At 39.8% G+C, this 24,316-nt stretch overlaps 1 pseudogene; it reads left to right on the plus strand.

Annotated features, from left to right (window-relative positions):
* Positions 1-19,384, plus strand: part of LOC130182836 (receptor-type tyrosine-protein phosphatase F-like) — a 58,810-nt pseudogene extending 39,426 nt beyond the window's left edge.
* Positions 19,385-24,316: the final 4,932 nt, after the last annotated feature.

Consider the following 24,316-nt stretch of genomic DNA (forward strand, 5'->3'; position numbering starts at 1 on the left):
TACTAAAAACCCCACAATGCATCACAGCATCTCGCCAGGCAGTTCTTGATCTCAGCAGCCTGGACATAGACACAGTAGGTCATGTTTATCAAATTACTTTATTCTACTTATTTCATAACTATTTAAGGAACACCACAGATGAAGATAGTACCCATGATCAGAGCAGTATCATTCAATCTGTTGGATTTATCAGGATTTTTTTTTTTTTTTTAAACATGGCAAACAGTATAATTAACTGTATATATTATATACTGTATAGAAGCACATAGAACTTAACATAAACTTGGATTCATTCATTCATGGTTTATTGCTTGGTATTAACTGAATAAAACATTAATTAATCAAGGACAGAATTAGCCTAAATTGTCTAACAACATTAGGGAACGACTGATATGTTATTTTCAGTGTTGATTCCGATTATTAGTAATCAAAGAGACAGAAATCTCTCTCTCTCTCTCTCTCTCTTTCGCTCTCCATTGCTCAATGTGTGTGTCTCTGACCAACAAGTGAACTTGTACAAAATAGTGTTGTGTTTTTGTAGCTTCAGAATATTGGATTGTGATGTTTATTACAACTTCAGCTATGTCTGCTGTTGTGCCATCGACACAGCTCCACTGGCTAACTGGAGCTACAAACAAAATAGAATGTTAGATATTATTCACAAATCCCTGGGTTGTCATCTGGAATATAGGTGAACAATGAGGAACTGGGTGATGCCCGGTGATTGAGTAGTAGGATGAAAACAACAGTCCAGACCAAGCAATAGCTGTGCAGTAGACTTCTGATCCTAAATGCGTTGTAGTGTACAAGTGTGTACAAGACAGTTTTCTCAGTCACTTTACTCATTCACTTTACTCATTTACCTCTCATGCTGAGTTCATTTAAGCTTTAAACCATTTAACAACATTAACACATACAGTAAAATTAGCTTTTCTACATTGAAAAAAATGCTATTATGGCTAGTGTGCGGTTAGCTTTTCACGGTTAGCTTTTCACGGTTAGCTTTTCACTTTAACACACGAAAATGAAGCAGTATTAACATACATAAATGTTAAAGTAAATGAGTAAATGTTTTCTTACCTGATATTTTATTTACCTGAGCTGCATAGTTACTCTCTTTACATCAACGCCCACATTGGAAACAAGTCTTGGGCTTTTCTGTTGTTTGAATGGTGTAAGATTTAATGTATTATCATTGTGTCAACTAAACTAAACTCAACTTCTCAAACATCCCTACTGCAGTTATAGTACGTGTATACATTGGGGTCCATTTAAGTGAATAGGAAAGTGGTTTCAGACTTTTGGATAGGTGAGCTCTGATTAGTATGAAATAATGTGAATCATATGCTAAGGTCTTTGCAGGTACCATATATCACCCAGCTGAACACTACCGTTCATAGAAGCTGTTCTGGCAGCACATGGAGGCCCAACACCTCATTCAGACATTCTATGTTGGTTTTTCCTTTAAGAGAAAACAAAAAGTGAACATAAAATAAGTGCACTTCTTATTCAAGATGTGGTTTCCCAAACATTCAAATCTGTATTGGTTTATCTGCTTGGAAATTCACCACTTTAAATGCAACTACCTTCCTTTATAGGACATCAACGAGCCAAAATCTCTCAATGGCTTTTACAGTAGGTAAAAGCAGTCAAATATTATTCTTGGAAAAGAGGGAGAGAATTCATGCATACCTAGCAGCATCTTTTTTACTAATGCTGCGCTTAAATTCTGCACAACAACAGTTAATGAGTTGCTGTTTGAGAGGTGTTTTACTCTGACAAGAAGATATAATTATAAATAAATTATTTATTTGTTTTATTTGGCATTTGCTGTCATAACAATGGGAAATAAGAAAAAAAGTTCATACTATCAACTTTGGTAGGTCAAGAAAATGCTAATACTATGGCTTCTATGCTTCCTTCCATTTCATAGAAGTGGTGGTCAGAAGTGGTTTCCATAAAATTGTGGGACTTTCAATAGACAAATAAAAATGGTTGAAGTTCATGCAACAGCGGCTGAAAAATCCTGACTTTTTGTACCTAACATGAATCAAGCTCCAAAAATACCGGATTGTCTATTTCCCACCTCTAAAATGCCTTTTTGTCTAGACCCTCCCTCCTTGGTAAACACCAATGTCCTTCAAATAACAAACCTGGAAGATCCATGATGACAACACTGACAACGTCACTATGACATCTCAGGATTATTTTCTCACTACATAAGAAGCAAGAAGTGTGAGTCACATATCAATTGCATCCAAAATGTCTCTAACCCAGTGACCCAAAAAGTTGAGCAAAGTAGCACATCTCTGACTTACTTACGGATAAATTTTAATACCCCTACACTCATGCAGATGTTTAATACTCAACAGATTTCTACAAAATGATCAGTTCATACAGACACAATGGTCTTCTTTAGTACTCACTATTTCTAGTTTTATCACAAGAGCGGGCAGCAACAAAGGAAACTAAGCCACATTATACATGTTTTCTAGTCTACTAGTTTCTAGTTTATATTTAGAATAAGTGACTGCACCAGGGAGAAGGACATAGTGAACTAAGAATTTTAAAGAATTGCACTGATAACTTGTTTATTTTTGCATATTGTAGTGTTGACAGATGAATAAAAGAAGGCCCAAATAAGGTAAGACTGTACTTGAACTATGTAGCTAAATACAAATATAGCTAAATATTCTTAAGGTACCATTAGCACAGGAAATGGAAATAAGGTAGCTTTACACAATGCACATTAAACATGTAAACAGTGCACATCAATGTAAAAAGAAGAATTACTCTTTATTTAGCTTTCAATAATATGTCTAGTGCATAACCAGTAATACTTTGAACCTTGTTAACAGTTTTAACTGTAACAATTAGGTCACCACAATCATCTCAGCTTTCACCCAAGATAGTGCAGGTTATGACATGACATAGTCCTTATGCCACTTAGGCTTGTATTTAATACGTGGCTGTGTGTGAGAGGGGGAATGATTGACATGGGCGTGTAGCAGTCCAGATGTGTCACATTCTTGTCCAGCCATGGAATGAATGTGGGCAAGGTGAGAGGCATTCCAAGTCTTTCCATCACTCAGTAAGAAAGAGTGTGGGCCAATTTCTTTCTCACAGTTGCTGGGGGAGTGACTCTGGGGTGTGCTTTAGGGACATGATGAGGTTTCCTTATCCTCACCTTCTGTCCTGGTAGAAAAGAAGGTGTGCTTGCGCCATGTTTAGCATCAGTGTAACACTGCATTTTGTTCTGCTGTCTCTGAACTGCCCGATGAGCAGAAGCATCCAGTGGAGATGTGGCAGACAGCAGGGGAAGAATGTTCAGTTTGGTGCTCATTTTTCTGCCATAAAGGAGTTCATATGGTTAGGTGGAAGTTGCAGCATGTGGCATTTACACGGTACACTTGAAGCCAGTTCATTACAGTTCTTTCCATGGTTGCGACTGATGGATTGCAGTTTGAATGTGTTGGGTCTGAGCTCTGCCTCATGAGCTGGAGACAATAAATGTTGGATCTTCGGTTGTCTATCAATTTATTGGCTAACATAAATTAAGAAAATATTAATATTAAAAATATTAATATTAAATAATAACTAACATTAATTAAAGTCCTCGGGGGCACCAGCCTAAACTAATAGGCAAAATAGCCAATATTGTTTCAGTCTCAAATTAATACTTTTAATCTGGGACTCTGATTTATAATTACTTTAATAACTATAACCAAATTACCATATCAACAGTAAGTTAAGTTGGAGGATTGTAATTCTACTATGTAGAGGTTGTCAATATTCATGCTTGTTCAGCATTAAACACACCAGTGTTTATACTTAAAGACATTTATTTACAATGGATAGAGTAAAAACAATATGTCTAATCTAGTATATACATGTGTGTGTGTGTGTGTGTGTGTGTGTGTGTGTGTGTATGTGTGTGTGTGTGTGTGTGTGTGTGTGTGTGTGTGTATGAGGGTGTGTCTGTGAGGACACAGACAAAGGCAAGGTGGCTGATTCAAAGTAGTCACTGTGACCACATGAACAAAGAAGACTATACAAGATGGCGGTAAACGAAGAAACTACTCAATGTGGCCGCTGAGACCACCTAGTCTGTGGGGGAGGGAAGGTGTGAGTTTTTTTGTTAGCCTAGCTCATGTAAGACTTCTGCTGCTTAGCTGTGCTGTGCTATGCTGTGCTAGGAGAGGTTAGGCCCAGTCAGTAAATGTTACCCAGTCCTTGGAACAAAACAAAGAGGTCCTTTCCAGTGAGTTGGGTGGCTTCCTGGTGGAGTAAGGTCCTGGCTGTGTTGCTTCCGCTGTTATCTCCTTTGTTCTCATCACAGCTAGCTATTCCATGCTAACTCTGCTGTGACTCCTGTTGCTTGGAAAAACAGCTGGCTGGCCTTGTGTTGGAGCTGCTGATTCTGAAGAGAACTTGGTTTACTCTCAGTTAATCTGAAGCAGGTCACTGCTGTTGAGGAGAAGAGTGTTTGCAGGCTGCTGTGAGAAGGCCGGCAAGAAGCTGGTTTCTTAGTTAGCAGAGCTGACCCGGGCTGGGGCCTTGTTGCCCTTTGAAGAGCCGAGAGGAGAGAGCAGGATATGCTCTCCTGAGCAAGCAGAAAAGAGAAGAGACAGCCAAGAAGGAAATCTGCTTTTGTTTGGAGATACCCTGGGGGGTCACATGTCACACACTGACCAACACTGACTGGTAAGTGAGGTCCGTGGGGGAGGGTTATCCCCAGGTGTGAACAGTGAGGAACTGTGGGGAGGTGAGTTCCTTTGTCTGTGGAGCAAAGAAACATCTGGTCTCTTGAATCAGTCCCGACAAATGCAACTTCTGAGGGCACAATGGAATTTTTCAATAGTGAACTGTGGACCATTGTCCGTGACGTCCTCTGGGTTACCATGATGACTGAAGACGGAGGTCAGGAAGTGAATAACATCCACAGTGGTGGCAGTATGTGAAAAGGCAAGCTCAGGCCACTTTGAATAATAGTCAGTGTGATGGCATACCTGCAGGCAGGGACAGCTGTGTCAAAGGCTCCAACAATATCAAGTCCAAGTTTCTTCCATGGCCCATCAGCCCCAGGACAGGTTGCAGAAGAGAAGGGTGAGTACAGGCTCTTCTATCATTAGACTGGCACACATAGTACACATGAAGCGATGTGAGATTGTTCTTGTGAGTCAGTCTTTGCCCACCAATAGAAGTCTCGTAGGCGCTGCTTTGTGCACACAATCCCTTGGTGACTATCGTGTGCAAGCGTGACCAATGTGCACCGTAAGGAGAGTAGTAGTAGCAGAAATCTGTGACACAACTTGAGGTTCTGCATCTAGTGTGGAGTCAGACAGCACAGGCACGAGAGGGCACGAGAGGCAATCGGTCGTATAATTCTGGGAGCCTGGTCGGTAGTTGATATCGTAATCAAAATAGAGCATGGGTGCGGAGCGGCAAAGCAACACGCATTCCAGCCTGACCGATTCCTTTTGGACTGAGCAGTGTTGTTAATGCCTTGTGGTCTGTGTGGAGAGTAAAACAACGTCCCCACAGGTATGTTCTCCATTTTCCTGCAGCCCACATGCAGGCAAGTACTTTTTTTTTCAACAGTAGAGTATTTCCACTCTGTTTCAGTCAGTGTGCGGGAAGCAAAAGCAACTGGCTTCTCTGTGCCATCAGGCTGTACTTGTGCAAAGACAGTCTGTGGATATGACAGGGCATAGAGAGGGGTCAAACAGAGCCAGAACCGGACTGTCCACAAGGAGTTGCTTGACTTTCTCAAAACTTCTTTGTGCTGCAGGAGTCCATGTAAAGTTGTCCTTGTCAGTAGCTCATGCACGCATAGGGGCACACAACTGTTCCAAAGCTAGGCAAAAACTTTGAGTACCACAATACCAGGCCCAGAAACAACCTCACGGTAGAAGCGTCAGATGGGGAAGGAGCTTTCAGGACAGCATTGAGAAAGGATGCCATCTGCAGTGATGGTATGACCTAGGAAGCGTAGGGAGGGCTTCTTGTTGTGACATTTATTGTCATTGAGCACCAGTCCAGCCTTTCTTCTGGAGGACGGTGTCGAGCTTGTGGATATGTTCAGCAGGCGTGTTGCCGTAGATGATCAGATGATCCAAATAATTTTGAACACCTGGGAGGCCTTTGAGGATGTCAGCCATCATTTTCTGGAAGGCTTAGGGGGCTGACGCCAGGCCATAGGTAACTCTGCAGGATCTGAAAAGACCCTGTAATGAATGCTGTGAGGTCTCTGCTATCTTCATGGTAAGGCAACTGTTAGTATGCATTAGCCAGATCACTTGTAGAGAACATCTTGTAGCACCTTGTATTTTTGCGAGTAGTTCATCTACATGCGGCAGGGGGTAGCAGTCTGTGACCACAGCTTTATTTGGTTCATGAAGATCTTTGCACATCCGTATTCCACCAGTTTTCCATCTTGTGACCACAATAGGTGAAACCCAGGGTGATGCATCAATTTTTTCAATGACACCAGATTTCAGGAAGCAGTCAAGTTCTGCTGCTATAGAGCAAAAGGCAGGTGTCGTAGTTTCTCGCGTACTTGTTTGACAGTAGGGTAAATCTTTACCTTATGCACAAAGTTGTGTGCACAGCCGATGTCAGGTGGAGCAGGGATGCAGGAAGCAGGTGCAGAGGTTGTGGCCAGCACAGGAGGAAGGACAGTATTGCCTTTAATGTATATGTTTAAGGCAGCCATAAGATCTCCTCCTAGGAGAGGGGTGCCCTTCTTCACCACAAAGAACATTGCTGAGGTGGTTAAGACTCCTCTACTCACTTTGACTTGCAGGCAGCCAAGCACAGGGATTATTGTCTTTTTATAGGTCATGAGCTGATTTACAGGTGGAGCAGTGGTGTGTCACTAAAGTACTGTTCATAGATGCAGTATGGCAAAATTGACACTGCAGAGCCTGTATCAACAACCAGTTCATGCTTGTTGACAAGAGAAGCAGGTATATGGATATTAATTTTGCACTTAAGTGTCTCTGGTGCATGGCAAGGGTCTTTTAAGTATAGGACAGTCAGTTTAGGTAGCTGTATCTCACCTACATCACTGGTCTTGGATGAGCGACAAACATGGGCAAAATGTTCAACTTTGTGGCATGACTTACAGGTTGTCTTGGCTGCAGGACACTGGGGGGAATTAGCCAAATGTTTGTCAGAGCCACACCTGAAACAAATATGAGACTGAGATGTAGCAGTGACATTGGGAGGTGCATGTGGGCGGGATTGTACAGCTTGGACTGGAACACTGCCATCTGCTGCAATAACTTTGGCTTGTTGAACTGCAGACATCACTCATGTTATGGCTTTATCCAGTGTCAGATCTGGTTTGAGCAAAAGCCCCGTAATAGTCCCGTAATACAGCCACATACTGTGTAATAGTCTCATTAGGTGCCTGTCTTCGCTGTATGAAAGCATGCTGTTCCACGACAACATTAACTTTGGGTGTGAAATGTTTCTCTATTGCAGTGACAGCAGAGGCGTCACCTGTATCTGGCAATGAGTAAAATATCCGTTGTCCCTTGGATCTGAGGCAATGGAGTAAAGAAGCTCTCTTCCGTGGCTCAGGCCAAGCATTTCCTGTTGCATTTATAACCAGCAAGTAATTGTTGAAAATCCACATCCACACGTTCTGCTAGGCATGGCAGAAACATTGGAGGTATGTTTCCAGCCATGTTGAGGCAGCAAAGAGAGGAAACAAAAGGAGGCAAAAAACACATAGGTTCACTCATCGCCAAAATGTAGTGTTGACTAGGGTTGCAAAATTCTGGGAATTTTCAAAGTCGGAAACTTTCCATGGGAATAAACGGGAATATATGGGAATAAACGGGAATAAGCAGGAAATTTACAAAATTGAAGGTTGGCCCTTATCAGAGAACTGAAATATGTCACGGGTTTTGAGGTAAGCAGCCAACACATTGGGGACAGTGCAGACAGGTTTATTTGACACAAGATCCAGAGAAGAACAGAGAGACCACAGGGATAAACAGAAAGACAACAGACGAACCAACACAGACAAAGGGGAGCACAAAGACTATATAGACAAGGGAGGCAAGGGTGATTGAACACAGGTGAAACACATTAGGGCGGGGCAGACAATCACCACACAAACAAGACCAAGACAGGAAGCAAAACACTGAGACACACAAGGAAACCTTTTTACAAAATAAAACAGGAAGTGCATGGGGAAACAGCGCAAAAGACAGGGAAGACTAAACTAGACACTAGAAATACCCAAAACCCAGAACAGAAACCCAAAACACAGAAAACTAAATCAAGAAAGTAAAAAAAAAAAAAAAACCCTGGAGCCTCCAGGCTGAGACCATGACAAAATATTTTTGGGGAAAATATACTGTAGCATAATCTTGGCTAAAAGAACCAGATTTAATGCAATTACATATGAATATCTATGCTATTCCTCAATCACATGCACACAGCACATTGCTTACTGCAGGGCCATTGAGGCCATACCCCCTACATGCACTCTGCATTCCTCCATCACATGCACTTGATTTCTAGAACCCTGGAGTATTGAAGCCACACATTTGAGCCCACAGACTACATAAAGTCAAGTAAGTTTTGATAATATTATAGGGTTATTATTGATCTATGGTATTATTGTTTAACTTGCAAATATTAAATGAAAATGTAGTCATACAGTAGCTAGCTAGCTGGTAAGTTAGGTGATAAATGTAAACTAGATAGCACCATTTCATTGACCATTTAAGAGGCTAGCTTATCATGATGCTAGCTACCTCAAATGCGATACTGTTTCTTCTGCCTCCTGCAAGACGGTTTTGAAGGAAAGTCTGTGTGTATGTGTCAATATTCTAGAAAGACATACGTGAAGAATGCCACAAAAATGCAGCGGCATATTGCAAAGTGCCAAAAATTTCATCAAGGTTCAAAACATGCAGCAGACAAGAGTTCCACTCCAGGGGAAAATGAATCTGCTGTATCAGAGTCAGATACCCTCTCATCAGCTCCTGGTCCCTCTGGTATCAGAGGATTCTTTGATTCGATGGATGAACGTAGCCAGAGAAATGCAGATGAGTGTTTCGCTCGTGCAGTCTATGCAACTAGCTCACCCCTGATGCTGACATCCAATTCTTATTTTGAGCGAATTTGAGTTGTAAGGTGTAAATGGAGAACTGGAATTGGACAAAAAAGAAAGGTTGGACAGAATCTGCTTGTTTACCTAAGAGAAGTTAATTGAATGTATCAGGTGAATGATGATAAGTTCAAGTGCCAGTCAACACTAACTGCTAAATTGTAATTAGTTACTTTGCTTTCACATGGAATTCAAATTTGTGCAGTTGTGCAATAGGAGTGGCATGTCTCAATCACCATATTCTGCTTTTGTTTCCTTGATTATAACACAAAGGAAATACACAGAATCACAGAATCAGTCGTTTAAACCAAGTGCCCCAAATCAACATACAAAACAAGACTGCTTAGCAGTCACGGTAATTATGATGGAAACAAAGGATGTTGTTAAAGACAGGAGGTCAGGGTGTGGATGGGTGTTTCAACAAAAAATCGTTTACAGAAAACTTCTCCTGTATTTTTTTTTTTTTTCTTTTTGCATCATGAACTTTTTTATTCAGGTTTCCTTAAGTACTTATATTGACCCAAATATAACAAGTTTTCCTAAACCTAACCACTTAACTTTTTGGTTTTTGGTTGGACTGCAACAGCGGGTCTAGCCCTATAATCTGGAATGTCCCTGACCGGCTGACTGACTGACTGACTGACTGATTGACTGATTATATTTCCACCTCTAGTCACAGCCAAGTGCCTGTGGCCCTTTGCTGCATGTAATCGCAGCGCAGTCTATGTCTTTAATCTATGTGTTTGGTGATTTTGTGAGTTGACATTGTGGTTATAAAATCAGCATTTGACCATGGGAGGTCCAGCCATATACCATGATTTTGATCTAGTCTTGCTTTTTGGTTTTTTTTTTGTTGGTTTTTCTGCCTTTGGAAGGTACACACTTTATCTTTCTGATAGGGATGTCAGATCAGAAAATGCTTCTATTTTTCATTGTAGAGGGCATAGATAACATATGTTGTTGATTTGTAGGGACTTGTTGAGCTGTAGCAGTGTGCATGCACATACATGTGTACTTGTTAGGGAAGCTGCAGGTCAATGCATAGAAGTAGTGTGAGAGGCTTGTTAGTGTTGTGCAGTGGAGACCTTACCTAGCCGGCCCAAATAAGGTGTGCATTTAACCTCTTTCTCAATTGTCATTATTATCAGTTGTAGACGGGGCTGAGCAGCTGTTCAGCCCCACAATCAAGAAGAAATTCAATTAAAAGTAGTTTGAATAATTGGAGCACGGAAGCAATCAGTGTAGAATATTTACAAAATCACTGTACAGCTATACAGCTTAAATTACACAAGTACACTTGAGGCTGATGTCAAAGTCATTAGTTTTGCAACTATCCAGTCATAAAGTATCATAAGTATTGGACAAAGTAAATTTGAATCAGTGAGTAGATATTCGTTTTAGGTGAAAAGGTTAAAAATGATGTCTGACAGATAAAGTTTTTTCAAATATAGTATGCTTCAATATCACATTACCTGTTTTTCCTTCTCAATCACACACATGCTCAAATGTAGGTCAAAACATGTTTCAGTGCCTATCTACAGCTATATTCCCAAGCAGTGCTAGGCCTTAGCTTGTTATATATAGAGAGAGTGAAAAATAAAAAAAACTACATTTAATTCAAAAAATTTTGTTTTCTTGAAGATACAATAGAATCAACAGATAGATCTGCCCTACAATTAGGATGTAACTGTGCTTTCATCGAGACTTATATTGGGGCCCTCTAGAGGGTCACATGCACAGAACTGGCAAGCTGGCTGCAATACAAGGAGACCCCTTCGTCTGACTACACTGTTTGTCCTTGCAGTCCTTGTTTGCCCCTTTCCCACAGGACTCCAAAGCCTGACTTTTGGTGATGGTGATGGCTGTACCACCAAATGGCAGTTTGGTAAATGGCTCTAATGCTGCATCATCTGTTGCGGGTAAATTAGAGGCAAGCATGTTGGAGGTTGAAACCAGTACATAACACAACTTGTCAAGAGTAGTAGACTGTTTGGTTGTACCAATCAAAAGCCATAGTAACACAATTGCCTTTCTCCACATCGGATAGCAAGGAAGGAATTTTTTTCAGAACTTATTCTTATTGAATGTTTTAAATCCAGATTGATTCAGACTATGAAGTAATGCAATACCATCTATGATGTATGCTGATGGTCCTGTTACATCAGGTAAGGGGAACTCATTTTTCACAACTAGTTTCTTGGCCAGGTCGGCTTTGGAGGTTTTTCCCATCCTTCCATCATCACAGATTGGATGCCACTTGCATTGGCAAGTGGCATCCAATCATTAGTAGAGGTGGACAAGTACCTTTACTTTGACTCTATTACTTGAGTCAAAGTATAGATACTCCTGGTCAAAGTCAATTTTTACCTGTAGAACATGTTACAAAATAAACATGGCAAAACAGCATGGCAGTGATAAAGTTTGGTTGGTTTGGTAAACACAGCAAACATTTAGAACGAAATTAATCTTTTTTTATTTCTAAAATTAATACATGGACTTAAGATAAGTCCATGTATCTAGTGAAGAATCTTCTGCCTCATTTTTATCTAACGCAACCATTGTTACCATTGTCACGGACAGGTTCAAAAGTGACTGACAGTGTAGGAGTTGGCTGTGATTGTTTTTTCTCCTGTGATTAACACAGTGTATGGTCTATCACATTTTTAAAATAAAATAAACATTCACTGACTAAATGCTCTGCTTCAAAGTAAGAGTACTTCATAGAAATGTAGTGGAGTAAAGTCATTAGTTTAAAAAAAAAAAAAAATACTCAAGTAAAGTACAGATACTGGACAAATAAACTCCTGCCAAGCACAGACAGACCCAGCTTTTTTGACCGGCTTGGCCAGTTCATGTCTGACATGCTGCTGCCCCAGCAGACTGCGAAAAAAGAGACTCACCACCACTGATTGGTAAAACATGTGCTGCATTTATTCTAGCAATATTAAATCAAATGTTGTCCTCCCTACGTACTGTTCCACATAAGACAGGTAGTGTAGATAAAGCCTCATTCCATTTTCTGTCTGCTGTCTTTGTGGTCTATTATGCTCTGCATAATTTATGATAAGCCACCGGAATTTTGGAATCCAATCCAATCCAGTTCTTTGTAGAGATGTATGAGGACCTCATCATTTCTTAACTATGCCCAATCTAGAACTTTTGGTAATCCCTGGTTTGTTGGAAGCACTGAATTCATGTAAACACTATTGTAGTAACAGTCACTGGGTAAACTAATCAAAAATGCAGTATAGCTTTTGAATTCAGGATCTACTTAAAGAGAATCCTGAAATACAGACTATACCCATAAAATACAGGCATTCATTTACAAAATTTACAAAGATTAGCCTACTGTTGAAATGGTTTGCTACAATTTGGCGTTACATATTGTGTTTTACACTGATGTTCATTAATGTGCATTGTCTCTATAAAATAAATTTGAATAGTTTTAATAAAGTAAAAATAAATTAATAAGTGAACATGCTAACGCTTTAATGCTAACACAAACGCTAATACTAGGTGCTATTTAAATGCAAGATATGCCACTAATATGTGAAAACATTATCTTTTACTTCAAGATGGTCTTGTGTTTTTTTATGATGATGTCAGCAGTCAGTGATTACTTAAATAGTATCCTACCTAGGAGAAGAAACAAATGTTGGAAATGATGAACACATCTGTTCAAAATGTTTGAATGAAATATTTGTAGTTTTTTTCAGTTTAGATATGTTTAATGTCATTGTCTTAACAGATTTACACCAGTAAAGCCCCATTTTTATATAATTTAAATATAATATTATGTAATATTTGTAATTGTCTATTATTAGATGCAAAAAAAAAATCCCTTTTGTAGAATCCAGCATTTTCATTATTTTCAGTTTTGAAGAGGATCCAAATATAACTACTTTTGCAGTAAAATATTTTTATTACACCATCCATTTCATAAAATACATATATCAAAAGATATGAAAACCCATGGTTGGGCTATGTTCCATCTCGGTGGAAGTATCTCAAAAACTAAGGCCTTTTGGGAGATTTTCTTCCTCTACTACTTTATTTACCTCACATTCAGAGAGAACCAGGCCTTTATTTCAACAGGCTTATATTAGACAAACCTTTATTCCTGAGTTCCATGTGTGTAAAAATACCACCCTGTTTTCTGATTTGTTCCCATTTTAATTTGCTTGCTAATGTCCAACTTGACCCTTGCTGCAGGAGTTCCAGGGAGTGACTACATCAATGCCAATTACATTGATGGTACAGGAAGCAGAATGCTTACATTGCCACACAAGGGCCGCTGCCAGAGACACTAAGTGACTTCTGGAGGAATGTGTGGGAGCAGAGGACCTGCACCATTGTTATGATGACCCGTCTAGAAGAGAAGTCACGGGTGAGCCTCTCATGTTAAGAAATAGTAAAAATTATACTCAGATGACAATGGCCATGGTTTACAGTGTATCCAAAGTACAAGCACAAAGTGACATAAATAAATAGACCAAGCTCAGTTCAGAGCAGTAACAGGCATTCAATCACTTCATTCATACAAACAAGGCTTAATATTCAAATCCAAACTCAGGGCCACTCCAAATGTTCCCTTAAATGTTCCCACAAGTAACATCACTTTGGCTTATGCCAGTTGCCAAAATATGGGGGCATGGTAGCACTTTAGGGTAAAAGTGATTTTCAGGTTGTAAAGTGATGATAATAAATCATTTCTGCAGTTAGTTGTAAATCTGTAAGATTAATGTGCATGAGAAATTTAGCTTTCTGCATGATAACATCACAAAGGGCTGTGGACATTCACTCCATAGTAGTACATCACTGCTGAGGATACCATCAGTATATCAATTCTAGTGATATACGTCTATGTTTTTAACTGCTGTGTTTGTAATGCACTAGTTCCAATGGTAAGATGAGCTAATTCTGACATGCTGCAGATACTCAAACTCAGCCTGTCCCTCTGTAGTCTCTGCTGATGTGATAGCAGGCCACAAATCCATAGCAGGCCACAAATCCAATGCATGTGTCACACAGTAGTGTGGTTCTTTAAAATACCAGCAACCCAAATATTCACTGTTAAAAAAAAACCCATGCAAAGGATACGAAATAAAATAATAAAATGGCAGGTTAGGAAAAGTGAAACAAGCACTGATGAGTGTCCTTTAAAATGGCAATGCCAGAGTCCAATGCTCGTGTTAAATGTTCAGAGAAGATACTGTCCTGTTATTTTTCCTGGGAGGTGAAAATGGAGGTGGTCAATATGGCCGCTGGCATGTTTGGCATCCTCCTCTGCGTGTCCCTTCACTATGCGAACCACTGCCTGTCCTCTCTGCTGCGCCATTAGCTTTCTTTAGCAGGTGTTGAATCAGGTAGCTCAGCCTCCCACATCTGCTCCTCATCTCAGGCCTTACTTCCTGTCTGGTTGCCTGTCTGATCACTGCACTTTGAGGTGTTCTGGGTCACCAGTGGCTGTGATTGTTGCGATTAATCTGGGAAGCCACCAGGTAGGAGGTGGCAACCGAGTTTGCTGGTCAACCAGTGGAGGTTCTCGTTCAGGTGGCACTGTGTTTTCCTGCAGCACATTTAAAGGGCATGGCCTGAGGTTATTGCAATGCACTGTGCGTGTGGGTGCTTCCTTCCCTCCTTCCTTCCTAGCAAATCTGCACGCTTAGCTGGTCCGGGTTAAATCTGAGATATACAACAAGATCGATGACAAGATTGTTGATGTGATGACCACATTGAGAGGGAAAATCACCTCATTAAAAGCTGAGAACGACGCAACCATCAGTCCGTTAAAAAAACAAGTTTAAGCTCAGAATGAAACGCTAAAGGAGTTAGCCCAGGCAACCAAAGGCACTTCAGATTCCACTCATGAGTTGGAAAATAAAGTTAAATATGGGAAATCTTTAAGGCATATATAAGGGCAGCTTTATGAGGGGTTATATATGTTTCAATCTACTGCTTCTCCAAGGGACACAAAAGAATTTCTAAGCAAATGTAAACTACCAACACTGAATCAGTGACATTCAGTCAGGAACTCTGATTAATAATTAACTTAATAACTATAACCAAATTACCATATCAACAGTAAGTTAAAACTGAAGGATTGGAATTCTAGTAAGTAGAGGTTGGCAATATTCACACTTGTGCAACATTAAACACACCAGTAGTCATACCTGACGACATTTATTTACAATGGAACAGAATAAAAACATATATCGCACTTTTGCTTATTTCTTTGTACCCTTAACTAACTTGTTTGTCTAGGTTCTTTTTTTTTTTTTTTTTTTTAAACTTTTCTATGTCCTGTTGGTTTAATCAATGTTTTGTATAATAATGTTTTTCTTTTTTCTTCTTCATCTTATTATTTTATTTTATTTTATTTATTTTTTATTTTATTTATTTATTTAATTTTTGTTCTCCTATATGTTAGGATTTATTGTTTGATTTTGTAAAAGAAGCACTGAATCACCTATTGTGGTTATCTATGCAAGTATATGCTTCATTATAAAAATATTTGAAACAAGACTACAGGGCTCGGGGCTGTTACATTTCTACATAAATTTCAGTAATTGTACTGAAAAGAAATCAAATGTAATATTACTTGATGAGGTAATTAAATCAGGTTTTAACTGCATGGGTAACCTATAACCTATTACATTTCAAAACTAACCTTTCCAAAACTGTAAGAAAACTACTTCTTTCTGTCTTCATCAGTTACACACTGTTTGTGTGTAGGTGAAGTGTGACCAGTATTGGCCCAGTCGAGGCACAGAGACATATGGGATGATTCAGGTCGCCATGCTGGACACTGTGGAGCTGGCTACGTACAATGTACGCTCATTTGCCCTCTATAAGGTGAGAACTCTCTATGTTATTGTATATATGGAGTATGACTGTCTTGGCAGCAAAGCAAAGCATAACTCAGCAGAGGACTAAAAGAGTCCTAAAGATCTTTCAGATATTCACCTTGTTATAATGGAAATCTTTACTTAGTATGATCATAACGATTATCATAACGGCTGCAGCAGCTACAAGAGTTGACATGCAGAAAAAGAGCTTAATTGCTTATCATGTTCTGGCTTTTACATGACTGTAATAAATGTATTATCTCTATTTGCCATACTGTATTTTCTGTACTAAGTACTGAATATTTTCATTCATCAAGGGCAGCATGATGATTGATCAGTTATCTATTGCAATGCATTTATGTTAATGAATATTTTAATTGATGGCTAATTCCATAATCAAATCATGGAATTTTTAGTGTGTTGAATCATATTTTTTCAATGAGCAAACGTGTAAATGCTTGAGTAGAATGGCTCGAGTGAAAAAAGAGAGGTTCGTCAGTTCCAGTTTATGGCCTGGCCTGACAATGGAGTGCCAGAGTATCCCACACCAACACTGGCCTTTCTACACAAGTCAAGGCCAGCAACCCTCCAGACGCTGGACCCATGGTGGTCCACTGCAGGTAAACCAGCTGTTACATAAACACAAAGGCATAATTATACTTCAAAATGTGTGTGTTTTCCAATGGCATCACACTGTTGGTTAATTGTGTAACTCTCTGAAATAGACAAACCAACAAGCACATGCACTTTACCTATCAATTGGTCACTTGTGTGGAGATGTGAAAGTAGTATTTTTTCATTCTTTGCACAATTACTTTTGTTATTGTTCTTGTGAGTGTAACACTGTACACCTCTGGTCTTGAGTACTCATGGGAAGGGATGTCACGATACCAGAAATTTTGGAGTCGATACCAATACAAGTGAAATTCCACGATTCTCGATAACTATTTCGATACCACGGTAAAAAAAAAAACCATAAAATACCATAATAAATTCCATGTACTTTCTATTTCACTCCTTTATTGAAAAATATGAATAAAAAAACCAATAAACAAAGAAAAGTGGCATATAGCCTTCAAGAATTTAAAATAAACAATACTGTTTTAAAATATACAGTCAGTCAACCTTTTATTGCAGAGCATTTTAATACTCTGAGACATAAAAGATATGGACATATAATAGATATAACAATAAAATTAAACAACTTTTGACACTGCAAAAAAGATCAGTTACAGTTTTTTGCAACGTGGCATGGACTTGGTACCAAAGTAGCGGTTCTGATTACAACTCTACTCATGGGAATGTCATACCACAGTAGGTCAACATATTAGAGGAATATTAACATTGTCAAATTAAAATGACTGTCAAAGCAGGAAGGTATGACTAAACTTCTGTACTATATTTAATCTTATTGATGTTGTTTGACAGATATTATGAGCACTCAATGATTTAATATGTCATTTGGCTTTAGATAAAAGTATGTTACACAAGCACACAAGCACTTACAAACCAAGGCCATTGCAAATTGAGTTGGCCATCCATTAACAATCAGACTTTTTTGAAAATTGTATCAATTTTCAAATACCTAAAAAAGATACAGAAGCTGTAGTAACTTGCATTGAGCCCAGTCATTAGCAAGACCATTCAACAAACACCTGTGATTTATTCCCATTTGTATGATACATTTGGTGAAGTGAGCAAAATGTGCAGAAGACACAATTCTTGGAGGTAAATCAGGGAGGCAGTGGCAAATAAGAGGCTATGACAGCAAGCTTTTCATTTGCATTTAGACATGCTCAACAACATGTCACAACCTTTTTCCTTTGGTACCTTCTTAAAGGTAACAGAGGAAACATACAATACTATACTTAACCCACAATTATGAAGTGTCAATCATATTTTCACTTTGTGCTCTGTCAGTGCTGGTGTGGGCACAACAGGATGTTTTCATTGTGATTGAAGCCATGCTGGACAGGATGAAACACGATAAGTCGGTAGACATTTACGGTCATGTGACATGTATGCGAGCTCAAAGGAACTACATGGTGCAGACAGAGGATCAGTATATATTCATCCATGAGGTCCTGCTAGACGCTGCAGCATGTGGCAATACAGAAGTCCCCGCACGCAACCTATACACCCACATCCAGAAGCTCACCCAGATCCCTCTTGGAGACACTGTCACCACTATGGAACTGGAGTTTAAGGTAGCTACCTTTTCGTTTGTGATTGTGTTATTGAGTTGAACTGCATTTTTGTCTTCAAGAGCTTAACTTCTGAGCTTCAGAAGGAGAAGGAGAAACTGATAGAGTTTAGGAGGGGAAAAGCATCTTACTTCTTATATATATATATTTTGAATATGATAAAATGCAATTTATGTTAAGTTGGTGACTCTGAGGCCTAAAGTCATTGAGTATGACTTTATAATAAGAATGATGTGAGGAACCAAAAGTCCAGGAATACCATGGCCTCTGACAACATGGCCGCATCCATGTTGACCATTTTGACCAGTTTTTTCATGAAGTCTGACCTCATGGAATTGCAATACTCAATGGCTGGTATGCCCCTTTAACTGCAGTGGAAGTTTAGGAAGAGGGAAGATTTCCCATTTCATCCTGTATAACAGAGATGAATTCTGTTTCAGAGGAGGAGCCATAGAATGGGATGAACTACTCCACCATCCCTGATTACTTTCTCTGCTCTTAGTGACTCCACAGTGATTTAAAGAGTCCTGTCCTGGGGGGGCATGTCACAACCTAAATATGCTGCTTGTTCAAGCAAGCATGATGGCTGTAAATCCAGACAGAGCATAATTAGGTTTTACACCAAAACTTACTGCAAATTTTCAAAATGACAATTGCAGTGCAGAGGAATCACATTTGACCTGTCCAAAAAACAAACTCAATTGGAATGTTGCTTTCTAAAGTTTTATTATTCTCGGTTTGATATTCATTGGCACTAGCCTGTCTACGTCAGCTCTCAGTAAATGTGAGTGGAGTTTTTTTTTATTCATCAATGTCTACAGAATGAGTTTCAACGGACATCATACCTTTTTTTAACTCAGAGAACAAAGACGATTAGCTCAAAGCGCATAATTTTCACGCCTCAATAAGTGGCTCCCAGTGCCCTTTAACAACCTTGTTCACACACAACACTCTGCTCTTTTTAAGTGCTAATACAACCAGTCTTGGCAGAGGTGGACAAGATTGTGACGCTGCAGTGCAGTCACCTCTTGGCTGTGGATTGGTGGTCTGAGGAGAGTCAGAGACATGTTTTCTCTTCTCTGTGTCTGCAGAAACTTGCCAATTCTAAAGAACATACCTAAAGATTCATCAGTCTAACAAATTCAAAAACCACCTGGCTCAAGCATAGGATTGGGTTGTCTTCTGATTATATGGTTCATTGAAACAAAATACACCGCTTGGGGAGGAAGAGGAGACAAGAATACGATAGATATTGCTGTTGGTGGAGTCAAGTAATATTATCATCATTATTATTATTATTATTATTAACGGAGGAAACAGGGATGCAGGGTCATAGTTAGTATCAAGATCAAGATGAGACGGATCAAAAGATGGGAAAAAGAAGGGCATTACAAGTGCCTTTGAGGACATTTCGGACTTGATAAAAGTATGGAGGTGAGCACTGAGGAAAATGAGAAAACTTAAAAGGAAGAAGGAAGAAAAGGAGAAGAGAAGAAAAAAGAGTTAAACTGTAAAAAATAGTAATTTTACGAAAATAACAAAAAAATGTACAGTATTTTTTTTTTAATTGTGTATAAAAGTTTGTAAAATTACAAAAGTTATGTGTGAATTCATAGCCAAACTTTTATTTTAAGCATTATTCCAGTAATAATGAATTACATTTATTACCCTTTTTTGTAAAGAAAAATTACTGTATTATTTAAACAGTATTTTGTTTGCTTTCTTAAGTTACATACAAATCTATGTTAAATTACAGTAATTATCTGTAATTAAAAATGTAGCCTGTTATTATAAAGGTTAATGTCCATACTAACAATTTAAAGTTTTTCTCTGTAATTTTAGTTATCCTAAAAAATCTTATTGGTTTTACATTTATGTGCACTTTTACATCATGCATTCAAAATTCCAAGTACTGGAATGTACCCAAGCATGCTGGAAGGAAAGCAGGAAAATGGTTTATCACACAACAACAACACACAATCACACACACACACACACACACACACACACACACACACACAAAACCCATGGACAATTTAGAGTCCTCAATTAATTAAATTATTTTTATGATGTTGTTTGAGTTCATGTTGTTTGTTTTGGATTAAGTAATGCTATAGACGGATAAAAAAAAATGTCATTAATTATGTATGTTTATACTGCTTCATTAATATGTGTCAAAGTGAAAAGCTAACCGTGATCAGCACGCTAGCCATAATAGCATTTTTTTTTCAACATAGAAGTATCTAATTCTACAGTGTGTTGGTAGTATATGTTAATGTTGTCAGCTGGTTTAAAGCTTAGACGAACTTGGCATGAGAGGTAAATGAGTGAAGTGAATGAGTAAAGTGACTGAGAAAACTGACCAGGAAACATATTGAGGAGCAGAAGTCTACCACGCAGCTATCGCTTGGTCTGGACTGTTGTCTCCAGCCTACCACTCATGATTCCTATCGCTGGGCATCACCCAGTCCCTCGTTGTTCACCCATATTCCAGATAACAACTCAGGGATTTGTGAGTAAAAACTAACAGGCTATTTTGTTTGTAGCTCCGGTTAGCGAGGGTGGAGCTGTGTGTCGACAGCAGACATCACTGAAGTTGTAATAAACATCACAATCCAATATTCTGAAGCTACAAAACCACAACACTCTTATGTACAAGTTAATTTGTTGGTCCGAGACACAGCAAGGGAAAGACAGAGAGAGAGAGACGCCAGGGCTAACTGCAAAAGTAATTAATCGGTAGTAACAAAGCTGAAGTAACAATCAGTTCTGAATAGCATGTAAACAAATGCTGAATCACTAAAATTCACTATAAGCAGCAGAGAGCTGTGAGCCTAGAGGTAAGTTTAAATGTACACAGATAGTTAGTCACTGTAATGAAGAAAATAACAACTATAACTGTGTTCAGATAGAGCAGCAATAAACTCTACCGGTAAAAGAAATTCCAGAGAGTGGCGATGAGACTGTTAATGAAAGGTAACGTGTTACTGCGATACATTTTTAAAATGGGATTTAAAAGGGGAATAGGAGGGGTTAAACGTCTTAAATGGGGATGATAATCATAAAATATGATAAAAGTATTAAACAACATCTTTAGTCTGCCAGGGTGCCAAGGTGAGGTTGGACATGTCCCTCACTGACTCCCGGAACCCCGTGGTGAGAGGTGCCGCTCCTACCCTGGTAACAGGGAAGAATTGGACCCCAGCCACAGCTGTGCTGCAGGCCAAGTCGGCTCTCCTCCATCGTGACGTAGTGGGCCACGTCCAACAAGGTAGGGGAGGCCTCCGCCTTGGAGCTTTAACTCCTCTACTCTCCCCTCTCTGGCTTGGAAAGGACCCTACCTGCCCCCTGTGTACAACCCCAGCAACACTCAAGCACATCCTGGTTGGCTGTAGGACCAGCCTCACTCAAGGCAGATACACATGGAGACACAACCAGGTGTATGGCCGATAAACTGGAGTGCAAGAGGGTTTCCATCAATGCCCGACCCGTCAGCAACCAGGACGTGCACCGACACCCACCACCGTTTATTCGGGAGGGGGGCAAGCTTAGATCTGGCCCCTTAATCCCTGATCTGGGCCCACTGAACGCAGCCAGAGACTGGCAGATGCGAGTCGACTTAGATCAGAGGCTCTTCTTCCCCCCGGAGATCGCAACGACCACTCTGCGATAACTAACTCCCGCCAGCTCGCATGCATCATCGAGCTAATGGTTCCTTGGGAGGACGCCATCGAGGAAGCGTGTGAGCGCAAAAAGTTGCGGTACACCAACTTAGCAGCCAAGGCAGAGGACAGAGGCTGGAAGGTAAAGGTGCACCCGGTGGAGGTGGGGTGTAGGGGCTTTGTAGCCAGTACAACAGAAAAGCTCCTTAGGGAGGTTGGAATCAGGGTACAGGATCACAGACAGACCATCAAAGAGCTGGCCAACACCGTGGAGAGGACGAGCCATTGGATCTTGCTGAAGAGGAGCGACACCATCTGGGCTGCTAGGGGAATTAACCACGGGAAACAAATCCAGGCTTGATCAACCTGTGGTGGGCCTACCTCAGCGGAGGATGTCTTGTGATAAAAGGCCGAAACACCCTGTGATGCTGAGGTACAAAACTGACGTGAACTCGATCACTCAGTCAGCCACGCAGTGACAACGAGTGAGAAAAACTCAGTTGGCAGAGAAAGAGAAAGCTTCTAACGAGGAAAAGAGCCGATCCAAGTGCTGGAAGCATTCACAGCGCTATTGAACAGTATTGCATTCTCAGGTGTAACTGATAACTTTATGACATGTAAACATGAAATCCATCATATTCTTCATGAATGCTACTCAAATAGACAGGAAAACCTATCCTGAAGTGTTCTGTACAGACAGGACAACGAGTGAGAAAAATTCAGTTCTCAGACACAGAAAAGGCTTCTAACGAGGAATTAGAGCCGATCCTGACGCTTAACAGCGCGTTTGAACAGTATTGCATTCTCAGGTGTAACTGATAACTTTATGACATGTAAACATGAAATCCATCATGTTCTTCATGAATGCTACTCAAATAGACAGGGAAACTTATCCTGAAGTGTTCTGTGTAGAAATCCCACTAAATGTGAATGCTGAGATTTTGGAGACACACAGAAAGCTTTAACGAGGAAAAGGGCCGATTTAGTCGCTGGAAACTTTAAAACAGCGCTTTCTAACAGTATTGCATTCTCAGGTGTAACTGATAACTTTATGACATGTAAACATGAAATCCATCATATTCTTCATGAATGCTACTCAAATAGACAGGAAACACAATCTGAAGTGTTCTGTACAGACAGGACAACGAGTGAGAAAATCTCAGTTCTCAGACACAGAGAAAGCTTCTAATGAGGAATTAGAGACGATCCTGACGCTTAACAGCGCTATTGAAGAGTATTGCATTCTCAGGTGTAACTGATAACTTTATGACATGTAAACATGAAATCCATCATATTCTTCATGAACGCTACTCAAATAGACAGGAAAACCTATCCTGAAGTGTTCTGTACAGACAGGACAACGAGTGAGAAAAACTCAGTTCTCAGACAGAGAGACAGCTTCTAACGAAGAATTAGAGCCGATCCTGACGCTTAACAGCGCTATTGAACAGGATTGCATTCTCAGGTGTAGCTACTCAAATAGACAGGGAAACTTATCCTGAAGTGTTCTGATTAGAAATCCCACTAAATGTGAATGCTGAGATTTTGGAGACACACAGAAAGCTTTAACGAGGAAAAGAGACGATTTAGGCGCTGGAAACGTTAAAACAGCGATTTCTAACAGTATTGCATTCTCAGGTGTAACTGATAACTTTATGACATGTAAACATGAAATCCATCATATTCTTCATGAATGCTACTCAAATAGACAGGAAAACCCATCCTGAAGTGTTCTGATTAGAAATCCCACTAAATGTGAATCCTGAGGTTTTGGAGAGACACAGACAGCTTTAACGAGGAAAAGAGACGATTTAGGCGCTGGAAACGTTAAAAAGCGCTTTCTAACAGTATTGTATTCTCAGGTGTAACTGATAACTTTATGACATGTAAACATGAAATCCATCATATTCTTCATGAATGCTACTCAAATAGACAGGAAAATTTATCCTGAAGTGTTCTGTGTAGAAATCCCACTAAATGTGAATCCTGAGATTTTGGAGACAGACAGCTTTAACGAGGAAAAGAGACGATTTAGGCGCTGGAAACGTTAAAACAGCGCTTTCTAACAGTATTGCATTCTCAGGTGTAACTGATAACTTTATGACATGTAAAGATGAAATCCATCATATTCTTCATTAATTCTATTCAAATAGACAGGAAAACCCATCCTGAAGTGTTCTGTACAGACAGGACAACGAGTGAGAAAAACTCAGCTCTCAGACACAGAAAAGGCTTCTAACGAGGAATTAGAGCCGATCCTGACGCTTAACAGCGCTATTGAACAGGATTACATTCTCAGGTGTAACTGATAACTTTTTTGACATGTGGATGTAGCAGCATAGAGGGCGCTGCTCTTGATTGATGCCAGTTGGTAGCCGATAATTGGTCCAGCATCGTATAAAAGCGGCAGCCTGTCACCTGCTCTGTCTGGCGCTCCCTCATTGCGTCATTTCCGGACCGGATAATTGTTTG

Source organism: Seriola aureovittata, chromosome 15 (genome assembly GCF_021018895.1).
Source record: "Seriola aureovittata isolate HTS-2021-v1 ecotype China chromosome 15, ASM2101889v1, whole genome shotgun sequence".
In the NCBI taxonomy this organism is placed as follows: domain Eukaryota; kingdom Metazoa; phylum Chordata; class Actinopteri; order Carangiformes; family Carangidae; genus Seriola; species Seriola aureovittata.